Source organism: Haematobia irritans, chromosome 5 (genome assembly GCF_050003625.1).
Source record: "Haematobia irritans isolate KBUSLIRL chromosome 5, ASM5000362v1, whole genome shotgun sequence".
NCBI classification, from domain to species: Eukaryota; Metazoa; Arthropoda; class Insecta; order Diptera; family Muscidae; genus Haematobia; species Haematobia irritans.
The window spans coordinates 88573389-88592284 of NC_134401.1; positions in this window are offsets into that span (position 1 = coordinate 88573389).

An 18896-nucleotide genomic window follows, 5' to 3' on the forward strand; every position below is an offset into this window, starting at 1 on the left:
CTTTTTTTTTATTTAAAGTTGTTTTATTCGGGGTGTAATGCATTCAGTTTCATTGTCATTTGCAACATTTGTTTGTCGTTTATTTTATTCGATTTTTTTATTTTATTTGAAATATATGCAAACGAAAACACCAAACGTAATAACAACTTTCATTTTAACAAACATGTCGTGCAAATTTTGTTTTGATATTGAAACAGCGATAATTAGAGTCCTTGACGGAGAGGTCTTCACTTTTACATGCGTCTGTTAGGGGTTTTTCGTTCTATTTGTTTTGTTTTTTCAATGAAATTCATTGAATCGAATTCGGGGAAGTGAGTACATTTGAACCTTACATTATAGGGGGTGTATTGAATTACAAAAATTACATTATAAAATACAAATTATAGTTATCTGGTCATTCACGTGTATATACAACATATTAGGAAGACACTAAACATATAATACTGGCATATGTTTGAATTGACAATGGAATTGAACTTGAACTCAAATTAAAATTTTCTTACACCCTCAAATAACATCAAGCATTTAATCAAATACCCAAAGTTGTTGTTGTTGCTATATTGAGCTTAAGATGAAAATTCATATGAAAGAGGAAAACTCCTTCATACACGAAAAAAAATTCACCAAAATTTTTCCAATTGATTTTTAAAAAATATTCAATTCGAACATTTAATTGGTTCAACAAAATTTTTAATTGAAACAAAAATCAATCACCAAAATTAATTTTTTAATTGGAACAATTAATTTATTAATATACTTTGTTGATTGATGTTATTGAAGATATTTGAAGAAATGTCATTGAAGATATTTCAATTAAAAATTAATTAAATCGATTAATTTCTTGATTGAAGACGAAAATATTTATTTCTGTGTTCCCTTAAAAGAGCCAACGCAAATTTCAAAACCTTTTCATATGAAGATTAATTTGTTTGTTCTTAAAAATTAATGGATAGTAAATGCAAAAAAGAATAACAAACGAAATTTTAGGCAAACAACATCGTTTACCGTTTACCTTTTGCTGTTATAAATATTGAATCCTTTATAGGATGTGAAAGGGAGCCACCGTGATGCAATGGTTAGCATGCCTGTCTTGCATACACGAGGTCGTGGGTTCGATTCCTGCTCGACCAAATACCAAAAAAGTTTTTCAGCGGTGGATTATCCCACCTCTGTAATGCTGGTGCCATTTCTGAGGGTTTCAAAGCTTCTCTAAGTGGTTTCATTGCAATGTGGAACGCCGTTCGGACTCGGCTATAAAAAGGAGGTCCCTTGTCATTGAGCTTAACATGGAATCGGGCAGCACTCAGTGATAAGAGAGAAGTTCACCAATGTGGTATCACAATGGACTGAATAGCCTAAGTGAGCCTGATACATCGGGCTGCCACCTAACCTAACCTAACCTATATTTGCTTGGTGTCGTTACAGCCCTTGCAATTCTCCCATCGAACATTTGCCATCATGACAGCCTTCTCACGCAGCATGAGCTTGCAGGTTGCCAGGGGCATACCAACAGATTCTAGTTCCCCTGGAATATATAAGGTAGTCCCTAGCCTTGCCAACTCATACGCTTCGCAGTTCCCCGGTATGTTCCTATGGCCAGGCACCCATATTAGGTGAATATGGCGTCTAAGCCCCGATTGAAATGTGGTATGTGATGTCAGCCTTTAATCAGCCTTTGTTTGTCTAAAAAAACTAGAAGTTCCTATATGTAATAGGTACATTTAGATAATGTGGTATCACAATGGATTGAATAGTCTAAGTGAGCCTAAATCAAATCGAGCTGCCACTTTAACATATAAAGACAAAACATTCGCTGAAAGGTTTAACGACTTTTGCACAAGGAAAACACTTTATAACAGAGGAATGCGTCTTCTATACTAAGCAAAATTCGCATTCGTATTTTACGGACATGAAATCCTTGGCCTCAATTTTTTTCACTGTGTACCTAGAAATGCGTATAGAGATTATCATGATGACGAAACTTATGTGACCCATCCTAAGTTAAATTGCACAAATACCCAGCAAAAAATTTTGGGAGTTCTTCCAAAGCCACAACTTTAAAAGAACTTCCAGAAGACGCACTCCCCGTGATGTTCTTTATTTTAACTACCCAGGAAGTTCTTTTAATTCAATTTTTTATAACTTGGTTTTTTCATACTTTTGATGGGTAATTTTAATTTTTTTGTTTCAAATACGTTAAAAACAGAGTAAGAATTCATAAAATGGTAGAAATCATTTAAATTTTGTCGAAAAAAATGCTAAGTCCAATCTGAAAATATTGTGAATCTTTGAAAATATTTGAGGTCAAACGTTTCCGACAAGCGTTAAAATTCATTAAAAATTATAAAAAAATATAAAAATCATTTATTTGACAAAATAAAACAGATTTTTTTTAATTTACATTCAAAACATTGAATTCGGATCACACCTAAAGAAGTGATGCAAATTCAGTGCAACGGCTGTTGAAATGGAGGACTTCCGTCCTATGACAAGCCCATGTTAAATTCATCGCTTCTGCGTCAATTTTGCACGACTTCCGGATCCAAAAAGAACATTTTCATTACTGTTTTGGCGACGCCTTTTTTGCTGGGTAATAAATTGTCAAATAACCCTCCTAACATTTTTAATAACGGGCTGTTGCGTGATACCTTGTTAAAACGGTTGGTATAAAGTACAATGACTACTGTATGCGTTGCCATGATGAAGAGGAGAATGAATCGATAAAGCGATTTAGAATCTATCAATCGATCAGAGAATGCAATCCAGTAAACCGTTTACAATAAAAATTATATATTTTTTCTCCCATACAAACTTATTGCAGTGAACACCACAAATTGCAAACGACATTCGTTGATCGAAAATTTCGTTTGATTTGTAAATCCACATGATTTACTAATCAATGTTACTGACTCCGTCGTAGGCTAAGCCATATTATGCAGAAATCATTTGTAACGATTATTATGTAAATTTTGTGTATAGCAATCGAAAGTTCGAAATTGGAACACATGCATTGAGGTCGAAAGCGATAAATATTGCTAAGTAGTAATCAACAACAACCTCTACTTCATGTACTTCATACAATTACTTCACTGATAAATAATCATAAAATTCACTACAAGGTGTTAAGTAATTAGGTGAACTACAAAACTAGGGCCTTACACCGAAAGAATTTTCTTCATTAACTATTTTACGTAAATTCTTCATTAAAATAACGACATTTTCGTTGTGCGAAAATTGAACTAAATTGTAACATACTCCATATTTTGAGATTTCTACAAAGCGTTGTTAAAACCAGGAAAAATGCCCTGTTGTACTTTTTAACTGCGCTGAAAGAAGAGTTTTCTTTTCTGAGAAACGAAATATTATACAATCAAAGTTTTCTTTTCACGCAAAAATATTTTCTTTAAAACGAAATAAAAAAGATTAGAGACAGCCGTTTCATGACATAAATGCGAGTTTATTTCTTGTTAAAGAAAATAATTTATAACAAATGGAAATTTCGTTCTGGGTGAGAGTATTTTTTTTTTGGGTGTTCAGTTCACGAAATTACACCCTCTCATAGGGGGAAAAATTAACCAAAAATAAAGAAGAAAATCATTGGCGCCAAATCATGACCATTTCAATCATACTGTGGCTAATTTTTACTATTTTTGGGAGTCGTACGTACATTTTCTTTTGCTTTAGCTCATATTGAACTACGAGTAATGTATACGGCCATTGAACTTTATACTCACGTTTAGTTCAAAAAATGTTTGAGACATATTTAAAGAAGTAAGATTTCATTAAGCTGTGGAAAATTTCGAAAAAAATAAAAAAAAAATAACTAAAAACAAATAATTCTGTTGCAATAAAAATAAGTTAAATTTAGTGTTGGTTTAACTAAAGAATTTTTTTCTGTGCATTTAATGACTTTTAACTTTAAATTTAAATTAAAATTTCTTCATTTCCGTTGAAATTACGAAGAAGTGAAGTTGTAAAATTTTCTTTTGCGACATAATAATATAAGGAATACACTTGGAGTGTATTCCTTTATTCAATTTTTTAATGCATGTCTATGCTACTTCTCATTTGGGTGACATGATCTTATGAATGGAAGTGAGGCAACCAAACTGAAAATTATTCAAAAAACTAAGGTTTAGGTTAGATTAGGTACAGGGGCAGCCCGATATTTCAAGCTCACTTAGATTATTACAGTCCACTGTGGTGCTGCCCGAGTCCATGTTTAGGGACCTCCTTTATAGCCGAGTCCTAACAGCGTTTCACTTTGCTGTTTCACTTACACTCAAAAAAAAGTGAACTCTCTATTTCACTAAAGCCAATTTAACTTTATTTTATTTCATGGATTTATTATGTTTGGAGAAAGTTTCCTTTACTCTAATAATTTTTTGTTTACGTTAGTTAAATTAACTAAAACTGAGGAAAAAACTAAACTCAAATGAAGCATAATGATTAACTAAATTCGTACCTTCCACAAAATAGTTCAGAATTTCTTTAAATTTGTAAATTTTACCAAAAATGCGTCCATCATGAACTTCGTATATCACTAAAGACATTCTAGCAATTTTGAACTCCAAGTTTTTCCTTCAAACTACAAAATTTTCCTTAACAAGTGAAAAAACTTAGTTATGTCTAATAAATTTTCTTGAATTTGTCGAAAAATATTTACTTATTTTGATGACATCGGCGTGATGCCAATGTTTGTAATACTGTTTAGTTAAAATTTTCTACAAATATTCAAAATTTTCTAAAATTAACCGAAACACTTCTTCCTGATGGGTTCACTGCTTTTTCAGTGTAGAGAAGCTTTGAAACACCCAGAAATGTCACCAGCATTACTGAGAGGGGATAATCCAACGCTGAAATTTTTTTTGGTCGAAGCAGGGATCATAAGCGTAGGAAGGCCTCTGGGGAGGGGGCTTAGACCCCCCCAGAAAAATTTTAGCCCCCCCCCAGAATTTGAAACTCTATTTATGATTTTCCATTTTTCAATAAATGTCAATAGTTTTTTTGATTTTTATAAAAATTAAACAAGTATATACAATCGCACAAAGTTCCGCTAAAGACTTTCATGAACAATCGAATTACTTGGGTTGTGGTAGCAGTTGCCGATGGCAATGTTTGAAGTCAGATATTTATGAAATAAAGCTGTGGTTGAACTTATGAACTCATTTAGTTTAGTCAATTTAATTTAAAAAATAGTAATTGATATTAAAACTATTCTTTCATAAATTAATATCTTAATAATGCTGCGATAAAGCGTTGCCAAAAAAGTCTGGGTCTAGAAGTGGTGCAAAATTGGCGGAGAAGCAATGAATGTAATATGAACTTGTCATAGGACAAATGTCCACCGTTGCAACAGCCGTTGGAATGAATTTGCATCACTTCTTAAGGTGAGATCCGAATTCAGTGTTTTGAATGTGAATTAAAAAATTTTGTGATATTTTCCCAAATAAATAATTTTTATATTGTTTTTATTATTTTTAATGCATTCTGACGCTTGTTTGAAACGTTTTTCCTCGAATAATTTCCAAAATTATCGATTTTTCTATAATGGATTTAGCAGTTTTGTGGCAAAATTTGAATAATTTGTACCAATTTTTTTATTCTTACTCTTTTTTAAACTATTTGAAAAAAAAGAAAACAAAAAATTACACATTAAAATATGAAAAAAAATGAAGTAAAAAAACTTCCTGTGTAGTTAAAATAATTGAGGACATTTTTGGAAGTACTTTTAAAGTTTTTCCTTTAGAACAACTCACAATTTTTTGCTGGGAAAAGTGTGGAACTACTTTTAGTCGCTTTATTATAAATTAATTGTCGAGTTATTTTGATGTCTAATTTTTTATTCAATTTTATGAAATAAAGCATTAATTGAACCTATAAGTTCAGTTTATAAATTTTTAGCTAGGGGGGCTATAGCCCCCCCTAGGAAAATTGTCTAGCTACGCTAATGGCAGGGATTGGACCCACGATCCTTTGTATGCAAGGCGGGGATACTATGTTCGAAAGTTTTTTTTATAAAAAGAGAAACTTTTTTATAAAAAGTACGAAAATTTTTCATACAAAAAAAATCGTTTTCTAATTAAATCACTAAACTAATTTATCCAATTATTTTTTAATTGAAATTCCTTCAAACACCAAAATAAATTAAAATTTTAATTGATTTTGGTCGAAAAACTCAATTTTGTTTTAATCGAGAAATCAATTATTTATTGTATTATTGTGATTTATGATTAATTTCTCTTTAGTTGAAATATTTATCTTATAATTTTGACCTCTCTATTTCACTAAAGCGAATTTAACTTTATTTTAGTTCATGTAATTATTATGTTTGGAGAAAGTTTCCTTTACCCTAATAAGTTTTTGCGTACGTTAGATAAATTAACTAAAATATGGGAAAAATGATACATAAATTAAGCATAAAGATTTACTAAATTCGTATTTCTCACAACATAGTTCATTATTTCTTTAAATTTATAAATTTTACTAGAAATGAGTTCATCATAAACTTCGTATGTCGCTAAAGAATTCTTGCAATTTTGAAGTCCAATTTTTTTGCTTCAAATTACAAAATTTTCTTTAACAAGTGAAAAAACTTAATTATGTCTAACAAATTTTCTTGAATTTGTCGAAAACTATTTACTTATTTTTGTGATATCGGCGTGATGCCAGCGTTTGTAATACTGTTTAGTTAAAATTTTCTAAAAATATTAAAAATTTTCTAAACTTAATCGAAAGTTTTCTTTCCTAGTGGATTCACTGTTTTTTCAGTGTATACTTCCTTTTTTCAAAATAAATTTAGTAGGATTTCTGTAGGTGCGAAGTATAATGACTATTGTATAAGCTGTCATGATGTGGAGGAAAAGGAATCAATTAAACACCTCTTGTGTGAGTGTCCTGCTTTTTGTGTAAGGCGTAAGCGAATTTTAGGAGCATATAGCTTTAGATTACTGGCTGACCTGGAAAACGTTAACTTAAGCAGTTTGTTAATGTTTTTGGAGCAATCTGGTTGATTCCACAAAAGTAAATAATAGAGAAGGTTCAGTGGTTAATACTAGAAGTGCCCATATGTAATAGGTACTTTTAGTTAAATGTGGTATCACAATGGACTGAATAGTCTAAGTGAGCCTGAAATTTAATCGGGCTGCCACTTTAACCTAACCTAACCTAACCTAGTAGGATTTTTTGATTTAGATTTGAGTCGAAATTTTATGAACCAGTGAATAGTATTATTTTTCTATTGGAAATGTTTTTATATTTAATTAAAATTTTAATTAAAATGAAAACATTTACAATCAGTTTCAATGATCAAAGTTAATTGTATCAGTTCATTTTTGAATTGATTGCGTTATCCACTTCTTTTATTGCACCAAAAAAAGTAAACTGTTTTTTAATTGAAATTTTTTCAAACATTAAAAATTAAAATTTTAATTGATTTTGGTCAAAAAACTCAATTTTGTAAACGTAAATTGAACTAAATTTTACTCCACATTTTGAGATTTCCACAAAGCGTAATTAAAACCGGGAAAATTTAATGCATTGTTGTACTTTTTAACTGCAGTTCACGAAATTACATCCTCTCATAGAAGAAAAAATTAACTAAAAATAAAGAAGAAAATCATTGACGCCAAACTATTTTTGGGAATCGTACGAAAATTTTCATTTGCTTTAGTTCATATTGAACTTATGTGTACGGTCATTGAACTTTATACCCACGTTTAGTTCATAAAATTTTGAAACATACTTAAAAAAAGTAAAATTTCATTAAGCTGTGGAAAATTTCAAAAAAATAATAAAATTTAACTACAAGCAAATAATTTTTTCCATTAAAAATAAGTTAAATTTAGTGTTAGTTTAACTACGGAAATTTTTTCTGTGTGGAAATATTTTTGTGATGGGTTTTCTGTTTTTTCCCCAAGATTCAGTGAGACTTTAGTCCAATTGACTTGATACTTTGCCTACACGCAAAGAAAGAAAAAACGTTTGGGAAACGTGTACCGAAAACGTTTTTCTTTTGTTAGAGTTTTTTGAATTGCTTCGAAATTTTTAAACTTTTATCACCAACAAAATTCGTTTCTTACAAAATTTTTAGTTTTTCAATAAAAAATGTTATTTTTGAAACAACAACACAGTACATTTCGTTTATATCAAACACTGTTCTTTTCTGACTTTAGGTCTTTAATAAGACACATTTTACAGTTCAAAATTTAATATACTACAATGTAATATTGAACATTTTTTCGGAATATTCCGAACATATCTGGAATATATGTAAAAAACAAGTAAAGAAAGTCTAAAGTCGGGCGGGGCCGACTATATTATACCCTTCACCACTTTGTAAGTCCACATTTTCGATACCATATCAAATCCGTCCAATGTGTTGGATGCTATATAAATCCATACACATATATTCTGTATATCTGAGCAGATCTGTACAGAGTTCTGCAATACTTATAGATTTTACATTTAAGTCGGCTAATGCGCTGAGGTGGAACACAATGTTAGTAAAAAACAAGTAAGGAAAGTCTAAAGTCGGGTGGGGCCGACTATATTATACCCTGCACCACTTTGTAGATCCAAATTTTCGATACCATATCACATCCGTCAAATGTGTTGGGGGCTGTATATAAAGGTTTGTCCCAAATACATACATTTAAATATCACTCGATCTGGATAGAATTTGATAGACTTCTACAAAATCTACAGACTCAAAATTTAAGTCGGCTAATGCACTAGGGTGGAACACAATGTTAGTAAAAAAATATGGGAAACATTTAAATGTGAAGCAATTTTAAGGAAACTTCGCAAAAGTTTATTTATGATTTATTGCTCGATATACATGTATTAGAAGTTTAGGAAAATTAGAGTCATTTTTACAAATTTTCGACTAAACAGTGGCGATTTTACAAGGAAAATGTTGGTATTATGACCATTTTTGTCGAAATCAGAAAAACATATATATGGGAGCTATATCTAAATCTGAACCGATTTCAACCAAATTTGACACGCATAGCTACAATGCTAATTCTACTCTCTGTGCAAAATTTTCACTAAATCGGAGCAAAAAATTGGCCTCTGTGGTCATATGAGTGTAAATCGGGCAAAAGCTATATATGTGAGCTATATCTAAATCTGACCGATTTCAACCAAATTTGGCACGTATAGCCACAATGCTAATTCTACTCCCTGTGCAAAATTTCAACTAAATCGGAGCAAAAAAATGGCCTCTGTGGTCATATGAGTGTAAATCGGGCGAAAGCTATATATGGGAGATATATCTAAATCTGAACCGATTTCAACCAAATTTGGCACGCATAGCTACAATGCTAATTCTACTCCCAGCGCAAAATTTCAACTAAATCGGAGCTAAAGATTGGCCTCTGTGGTCATATGAGTGTAAATCGGGCGAACGATATATATGGGAGCTATATCTAAATCTGAACCGATTTCAATAAAATTTTGCACACTTGACTACACTGCTAATTCTACTCCCTGTGCAAGATTTCAACCTAATTGGGGTAAAACTCTGGCTTCTGGGACCGTATTAGTGCATATCGGGCGAAATATATATATGGGAGCTATATCTAAATCTGAACCGATTTCTTCCAAAATCAATAGGGATCTATTCTGAGCCAAGACACATACTTGTGCCAAATTTGAAGTCGATTGGACTAAAACTGCGACCTAGACTTTGATTACAAAATGTGTTCACGGACAGACGGACAGACGGACATAGCTATATCGACTCAGGAGCCCACCCTGACCATTTTTGCCAAAGACACCATGTGTCTATCTCGTCTCCTTCTGGGTGTTGCAAACATATGCACTAACTTATAATACCCTGTTCCACAGTGTGGAGCAGGGTATAAATAGGGGAAACATTTAAATAGGAACCAATTTTGAGACAACTTCGCAAAAGTGTATTTATGATTTATCGGTCGATAGATGTGTAATAGAGTAATAGGAAAATTTGAGTCATTTTGATAAGTTTTCGACTTAGCAGTGGTGATTTGATAAGGAAAATGTAGGTATTTCGGCCAGTTTTCCCTAAAGAGGAAAAACATATATATGGAATCTATATCGAAATCTGAACCGATTGTAATCAAATTTCACACGCATAGTTACTATGTTGAATCTACTCCCTGTGCAAAATTTCACGTAAATCGGGTAACAACTTTGACCTCTGTGGTCATATGACGGAAAAACCGGCGAAAGATATATATGGGAGCTATATCAAAATCTGAACCGATTTCAACCAAAATAAACACGCATATGCAGAGCCTTAATTGTACTGCCTGTGCAAAGTTTCAAGTTCAATTCTACTCCCTCTGCAAAATTTCACGTAAATCAGAGTATCACTTTTGCCTCTGTGGGCATATTAGACCAAATCGGTCGAAAGATATATATGGGAGCTATATCTAAATCAGAACCGATTTTAACTAAATTTGGCACAATTAACGATACTATTAAACATACTCCTTGTACAAAATTTTAATCAAATCAGGGCAAAACTCTGGCTTTTGAAGCCATATAAGTCAAAATCGGACGAAAGATATATATGGGAGCTATATCTAAATCTGAACCGATTTCAACTAAATTTGGCACAATTAACGATACCATTAAACGTACTCGTTGTGCAAAATTTGAAGCAAATCAGGGCAAAACTCTCGCTTTTGGGGCCATATAAGTCCAAATCGGACGAAAGATATATATGGGAGCTATATATAAATCTGAACTGATTTAGCTGATATTTGGCAGTTTTTACGGGACTGACAAAACATTCAGATGTACAAAATTTGAAGAACGTCGGTTCATAAATACGTGAATTATGATCAAATCGGTGATAACTATATATGGCAGCTATATCTAAATCTGAACCGATTTTTTCCAAAATCAATAGCGATTGTCTTCTACCCGAAGAAAGACGTTATGTCAAATTTGAGGACGATCGACTGCGACCTGTACTTTGTGCACAAAATTACATATACAGACAGACGGACGGACAGACAGACAGACGGACATCGCTAAATCGACTCAGAATTTAATTCTAAGCCGATCGGTATACTATGGCAATTATTTCTTGGCGTTACATACAAATGCACAAACTTATTATACCCTGTACCACAGTAGTGGTGAAGGGTATAAAAAAAACTCACGACCCTTGGCATGCAAGTCGGACGTAGCAACCACTGCTCCACGGTGCCAAACTAAATGTTTGTTTCTGTTAAATAAACTTTGTTTATTCGGTTCGTGGGCGCCGCAAGCTATGCTATATAAATATAACTTAAATGGATATTTATCTATTGATGACTATAACAGGTACAGAGCTCAGTGGTTAGTGTGTTGGCTTACAAAGTGCATGGTCCGCGGTTCGATTCTCCGTCCAGGCGAAAGATAAAAAAATTTTAAAAATTTATAAAATCGTATAATTTCTTCTACCTTGTTGGTATTACAGGAAAAGGTGTTAAGAACTAAAAAACCACGTGTATGTGAGAAAGATGTGAGGGAAAATGCAATTAGCAAGAAAATAATGTTTTTTTTTTGCTGAGTTTGTCTTTATGAAATTGTTTTTACATCCTGGAAAAGAATAAACGTTTATCACAAAAAGTATATACTTTTCTTCCAAATACACTTCCTTACAGCGAAAAGCAAATGAGAAACGAACGTTGTTTGTCTAAAATTTCGTTTGGGAGGAAAGAATTATTTTTTGCGTGTAGAGAGTAGATTTAACATTCTATTTAAGTGTGCCGAATTTGATCCAGACGACTAACTTATAAATAATTGTACCATGAAGATACCCACCTAATTTATGTGGCTTCCGAAGACTTTCTTCTGTTGGGACATCCTTCTGATGGGCTTGTGAATTTTTCACAAGTTTTCCTGATTTGCATGTGGGATATTTTACATCCCTGAAACAATTAAAATACTCATGTGGCATTTTAATTTTAATTAAGTTTAATATTAGTAACATTGCCTTTACGTATTTTAAGTTCAAAATGGAAAAATTATGAAATATACATTTTATACAAAAATTAAACATTTCCATCAATTTGTATTTTGTGTTTACAATTTACAGTTGTAATGTCATTGTCATTTCAACAACAGCGACTAGAAATATGCCAAAACAAAACAAATTAAAATACTGTTAATTTATTATAAAATACTACTTTTACGTGTGACTATAAACACACAAAAAATCCCTCCTATCTATATTCATCCATGCCCATATGAATGCAAGTCTATAGCAAATGCATCACATTTGCACAAAACTATCTATTTTTATATTTACACTCTGTACACACACATACACGCACACATTAGAGTGACTATATATGCATTTTCCTCTAATGTGATATCAATGACCTTAATAAAACAGACAGATAACCTTGGCCTTACATAGAACGAGAATACATCGACATAAGTAAAATGCAAACATACTTAATTAATGATATTTTCTTTTTATAACCACCACCATAGAATGGTAACGGGGGTATAATAAGTTCGCCATTTCATTTGTAACACATTGAAATATCGATTTCCGACTATATATATATATATTCTTGATCAGGGAGAAATTCTAAGACGATGTAACCATGTCCGTCTGTCTGGCTAGATGGCTGGGTGTTGTAATCACACTACAATCTTCAATAGTGAAACAATCGTGCTGAAATTTTGCACAGACTCGTATTTTGACTGCAGGCAGGTCAAGTTCGAAGATGGTCTATATCGGTCCAGGTTTTGATATAATCCCTATAAAAACCTACCTCCCGATTTGGGGTCTTGAGCTTATAGAAACCGTAGTTTTTATCCAATTTGCCTGAAATTAGAAATCTAGAAGTATTTTAGAACCATAAAGAGGTGTGCCAAAAATGGTGGGTATCGGTTCATGGTTTGGTTAAGCCCCCATATAGACCGATCTCCCGATTTTACTTCTTGGGCTTCTAGAATCCGTAGTTTATATCCAATTTGCCTGAAAGTGGAAATCTAGACGTATTTTAGGACCATAAAGAGGTGTGCTAATTTGGGCTTGTAGAAACCGTAGTTGTTGTCCAATTTGACTGAAATTTAACATCTTGAGATTTTTCAGGCCTCTAAATAGGTGTGCAAGAAATGATTTTATTGTTTGAGATTCTAGAAACCGTAGTTTTTATCAATTTTGCCTGAAATTTGAAAGAGGTGTGCCGAGAAAGGGTAAGCATCGGTCTATGTGTTAGTATAACCCTCATAAGACCGATCTCCCGATTTGACTCCTTGGATTTCTAGAAACAGTAGCTTTTATCCGATTTGCCTGAAATTGTAAATATACTGGTATTTTAGACTCACAAAAACGTGTATCGGATTTAGCTTTTATCGGTCCATTGGGTAAGGTCTCCATATAGACCGATTTCACTTCTTGAGGATATAGAAGGCGCACTGATCATGAAAATTGATTGAAACTGAATGAATTTTATTTCTCGTAATTATTTAAATAAGGGGGTGAAAATCTGCAGATTTTAGATTTCAAATCAAGGCGTTATTTTATCATTTTCTTGCACACTTACAACAGATATTAATGATTCCTCAAACAAAAATGGTTTTTATAAATCCAGAATCTGATATAGTCTTCATAGGTAAAATCTTTAAAACTATCTTCGGGAAGTGTACTGGTTGAACTGCTCTGCTTAGGAGAATATCTGTCATCAAACCCCCCCTGATATTTCTAAGGAGACTATAATATATACCCACCAAGAAGGTGGGTATTTAAGTTCGGCCCGGCCGAACTTACTGCTTTATATACTTTAGCCATTATCATTAAATTATGATGTTTTTGTTTTTTGATTGGATTTTTTGGGTGGATACTAATGTTAAACGTAAAAAATAAAATGTTTTGAATAGAGGTGTCTCTTTTTGTTCTCATTCTTATTGTGGTTAGGGCACAATAACTTTAATCTACAAAAAGCCATGTCTACCATAATAATTGGTTTTAGACCCCATAAAATATATACCGATCAACTCAGAATCATCTTCTGAGTCGATCTACCTCTTGGTATCCGTCCGTCTGTCTGTCCATGTATTTGCTGTTCGCTGGATTCCGGTCGCAATTATTAACCGATTTCGATTAAATTTGGTGCAGATTTTTTTGTCCAAGGATGAACGCTATTGACTGTGGAAAAAATCGAATCAAATTTACATATACCTCCCATTTATATGTATCGCCTAATTTCGACAAATGGGGTCGTATTCACGGTTGCCACTCGTGCCAAAAATAATCTACCAAAATTTGAAGAACATTTTACCAAAAATCTACCAATATTATAAAAAAAAACTTACTTTTAATCAAATGTTTATTGTTAGTATGTAGTTTTTTCTTCGAAATAAATGTTTATTATTTATTTGTAGAATTTTATTTCAATATTTGCAATATTATATGTATATTCACCCTTATTCCTGAAGTCGCCCTCGCCGTCGCTTTTCGTCAGTCACCACTAATTGGTATTCCGTTTGTCGATATATTCTGCTATCGAAGAAAATCGGTATTCCTGGTGTCGCTTTTGTCGCCAACATCGTCGCTTTTTGTCGCCTTTAAATTAATTTTGTAGACTTTATTAATCGAACAATTGAATAACAAAAAATGGGAAAAAATCAGTATATATAGCAGTTATGGCCATCACATTGAAATCACAGAAAAGAACACTGTACAATTAAAGTAAACGTGTTGATTTTCAATTCCATTTATTTTTAATAGAAATCCTTCTAGGCCAATGTATTTTATTTCGCACCAAACTTAGGTAACAATTGTGTCGAACTTTGAATGATCCTTGGACACATAATGTCAACGTCGTTCCAATTGTATATGCCGGATGTTGTTATTGTTCTAATGTAGATATCTAAATCATTTCCGGAGTCAAATTTATCATTTATTTTGATTTTCCAAGTCAACATTGGATTACAAACAAACAGCATTTTAAACGCAAATAATTAAAATTCAGTTTTGCACATCGGCTGATTGTTTTCTTTCACGATGATCCTTGTGCCATTGATCTCAGCGTCGTCGCCATTTTTGTAGTTTTGGAAGCTTTAATTGTCCTTGAATATATATCCACATTTTTTCCGCGTCAAATTAAATATTTTTTCTTAATTTTCCGACTTAGAGTTGCGTCAGAAATAAAAATATTTTAAACCGAAAAAATTAAAATTCTTTTTTTGCACATCAGCTGATTGTTTTCTAGTGATATCGGCCTTTTATTACCGAGTATTGTAATTGGTACAAAAAGTAATCGTAGTCGTCGCCGTCGCAACTTCGCAGGAATACCAAATGAATGACGAGACGACTTAAAAGCGACAGACGACAAAAAGCGACGGCGAGAGCGAGGGCGACTTCAGGAATAAGGGTGATTATGATCTCTCCTATTAACGACAGTTTTTTTTGGTGTATAAATATACCTTGAACTATAAATGTGTCGAATTTTACATGTTTTAACGATTTAGCTTGCACCAACAAAAGAATGTTACTACTTCTCTAAAAAGGACCCAACGAAAAATTTGTCAATATTTTATTGCGATAGAAAATTTTGTCCAATTTTATTTCTACGGAAAATTTTGTCAAAATTTTATTTCTGTAGGAAATTTTGTCAAAATGTTATTTCCATAAAATATATTTTCAAAATTTTATTTCTATAGAAAATTTTCACAAAATATTATTTCTTTAGCAAATTTTGTCAAAATGATATTCCTATAGAAAATTATGTCAACATTTTATTTCCAAAAAAAATGCAAAGGTATTAGTTCGATAGAAAATTTTCACAAAATTTTATTTCAATAGAAAATTTTTATTTCTATAGAAAATAAAAATCAAAGGTCAATCAAAGGTTAACAGGAAATTCTTAGGACTATAATGTATTGTCTTTATTATACATAGAGTATTATACAACATCAGGTTTAATTTTTAAATGTTCATAGTGTTATTATCATAACAGGTTGGCTGATAAGTCCCCGGTCTGACACATAGATGGCGGCGCTAGTATTAAATGCATATTATTTTTATATAGTACAAACCTTAGTCAATTAGTTTGTGAGATAGAGCGTTTTTTGTGAAGCAACTTTTGTTATTGTGAAAAAAATGGAAAAAAAGGAATTTCGTGTTTTGATAAAATACTGTTTTCTGAAGGGAAAAAATACGGTGGAAGCAAAAACTTGGCCTGATAATGAGTTTCCGGACTCTGCCCCAGGGAAATCAACAATAATTGATTGGTATGCAAAATTCAAGCGTGATGAAATGAGCACGGAGGACGGTGGACGCAGTGGACGTCCGAAAGAGGTGGTTACCGACGAAACATCAAAAAAATCCACAAAATGATTTTGAATGACCGTAAAATGAAGTTGATCGAAATAGCAGAGGGCTTAAAGATATATCAAAGGAACGTGTTGGTCATATTATTCATCAATATTTGGATATGCGGAAGCTCTTCGAATTGCTTCCCCACCCACCGTATTCTCCAGATCTGGCCCCAACGACTTTTTCTCGTTCTCAGACCTCAAAAGGATGCTCGCGGGGAAAAAATTTGGCTGCAATGAAGAAGTGATCGCCGAAACTGAGGCCTATTTTGAGGCAAAACCGAAGGAGTACTACCAAAATGATATCAAAAAATTGGAAGTTCGTTATAATCGTTGTATCGCTCTTGAAGGGAACTATGTTGAATAATAAAAACGAATTTTGGCAAAAAAATGTGTTTTTCTTTGTTAGACCGGGGACTTATCAGCCAACCTGTTATATTTAAATCTGAACCAATTTTGACCAAATTCAGCACACATTTCTCACTTTTCGGTATTAAACGTTAGGTTAGGTGGCAGCCCGATGTATCAGGCTCACTTAGACTATTCAGTCCATTGTGATACCACCTTGGTGAACTTCTCTCTTATCACTGGGTGCTGCCCGATTCCATGTTAAGCTCAATGACAAGGGACCTCCTTTTTATAGCCGAGTCCGAACGGCGTTCCACATTGCAGTGAAACCACTTGGAGAAGCTTTGAAACTCTCAGAAATGTCACCAGCATTACTGAGGAGGGATAATCCACCGCTGAAAAAATTTCTTGGTGTTCGGCCGAAGCAGGAATCGAACCCACGACCTTGTGTATGCAAGGCGGGCATGCTAACCATTGCACCACGGTGGCTCCTAGCGGTCATATGAATCTAAATCGGGCGAAAGATATTTATGGGAGATATATCTAAATTTGAATCGATTTTGGTTTTTATACCCACCACCATAGGATGGGGGGTATATTAACTTTGTCATTCCGTTTGTAACACATCGAAATATTTCTCTAAGACCCCATAAAGTATATATATTCTGGGTCGTGGTGAAATTCTGAGTCGATCTGAGCATGTCCGTCCGTCCGTCTGTTGAAATCACGCTAACTTCCGAACAAAACAAGCTATCGACTTGAAACTTGACACAAGTAGTTGTTATTGATGTAGGTCGGATGGTATTGCAAATGGGCCATATCGGTCCACTTTTTCGTATAGCCCCCATATAAACGGACCCCCAAATTTGGCTTGCGAGGCGTCTAAGAGAAGCAAATTTCATCCGATCAGACTGAAATTTGGTACATGGTGTTAGTATATGGTCTCTAACAATCATGCAAAAATTGGTCCACATCGGTCCATAATTATATATAGCCCCCATATAAACCGATCCCCCGATTTGGCTTGCATAGCCTCTAAGAGAAACAATTTTCATCCGATCCGGCTGAAATTTGGTACATGGTGTTAGTATATGGTCTTTAACAACCATGCAAAAATTGGTCCATATCGGTCCATAATTATATATAGCCCCCATATAAACCGATCCCCCGATTTGGCTTGCGGAGCCTCTAAGAGAAGCAAATTTCATCCGATCCGGCTGAAATTTAGTACATGGTGTTAGTATATTCTCTAACAACCATGAAAATTGGTCCATATCGGTCCATATTTATATATAGCCCCCATATAAACCGATCACCAGATTTGACCTCCGGAGCCTCTTAGAAGACCAAAATTCATCTGATTCAGTTGAAATATGGTACGTGATGTTAATATATGGCCTCAAACACCCATGCAAAAATTGGTCGATATCGGTCCATAATTATATATAGGCCCCATATAAACCGATCCCCAGATTTGACATCCGGAGCACCTTGGAAGAGCAAAATTCTTCCCATTCGGTTGAAATTTGGTACGTGATGTTAGTATAGGGTATCCAACAACCATGCAGGAATTAGTTCCTATCAGTCCATAATAATAAAGGGTGATTTGTTAAGAGCTTGATAACTTTTTTTAAAAAAAAAACGCATAAAATTTGCAAAATCTCATCGGTTCTTTATTTGAAACGTTAGATTGGTCCATGACATTTACTTTTTGAAGATAATTTCATTTAAATGTTGACCGCGGCTGCGTCTTAGGTGGTCCATTCGGAAAGTCCAATTTTGGGCAACTTTTTCGAGCATTTCGGCCGGAATAGCCCGAATTTCTTCGGAAATGTTGTCTTCCAAAGCTGGAATAGTTGCTGGCTTATTTCTGTAGACTTTAGACTTGACGTAGCCCCACAAAAAATAGTCTAAAGGCGTCAAATCGCATGATCTTGGTGGCCAACTTACCGGTCCATTTCTTGAGATGAATTGTTCTCCGAAGTTTTCCCTCAAAATGGCCATAGAATCGCGAGCTGTGTGGCATGTAGCGCCATCTTGTTGAAACCACATGTCAACCAAGTTGAGTTCTTCCATTTTTGGCAACAAAAAGTTTGTTAGCATCGAACGATAGCGATCGCCATTCACCGTAACGTTGCGTCCAACAGCATCTTTGAAAAAATACGGTCCAATGATTCCACCAGCGTACAAACCACACCAAACAGTGCATTTTTCGGGATGCATGGGCAGTTCTT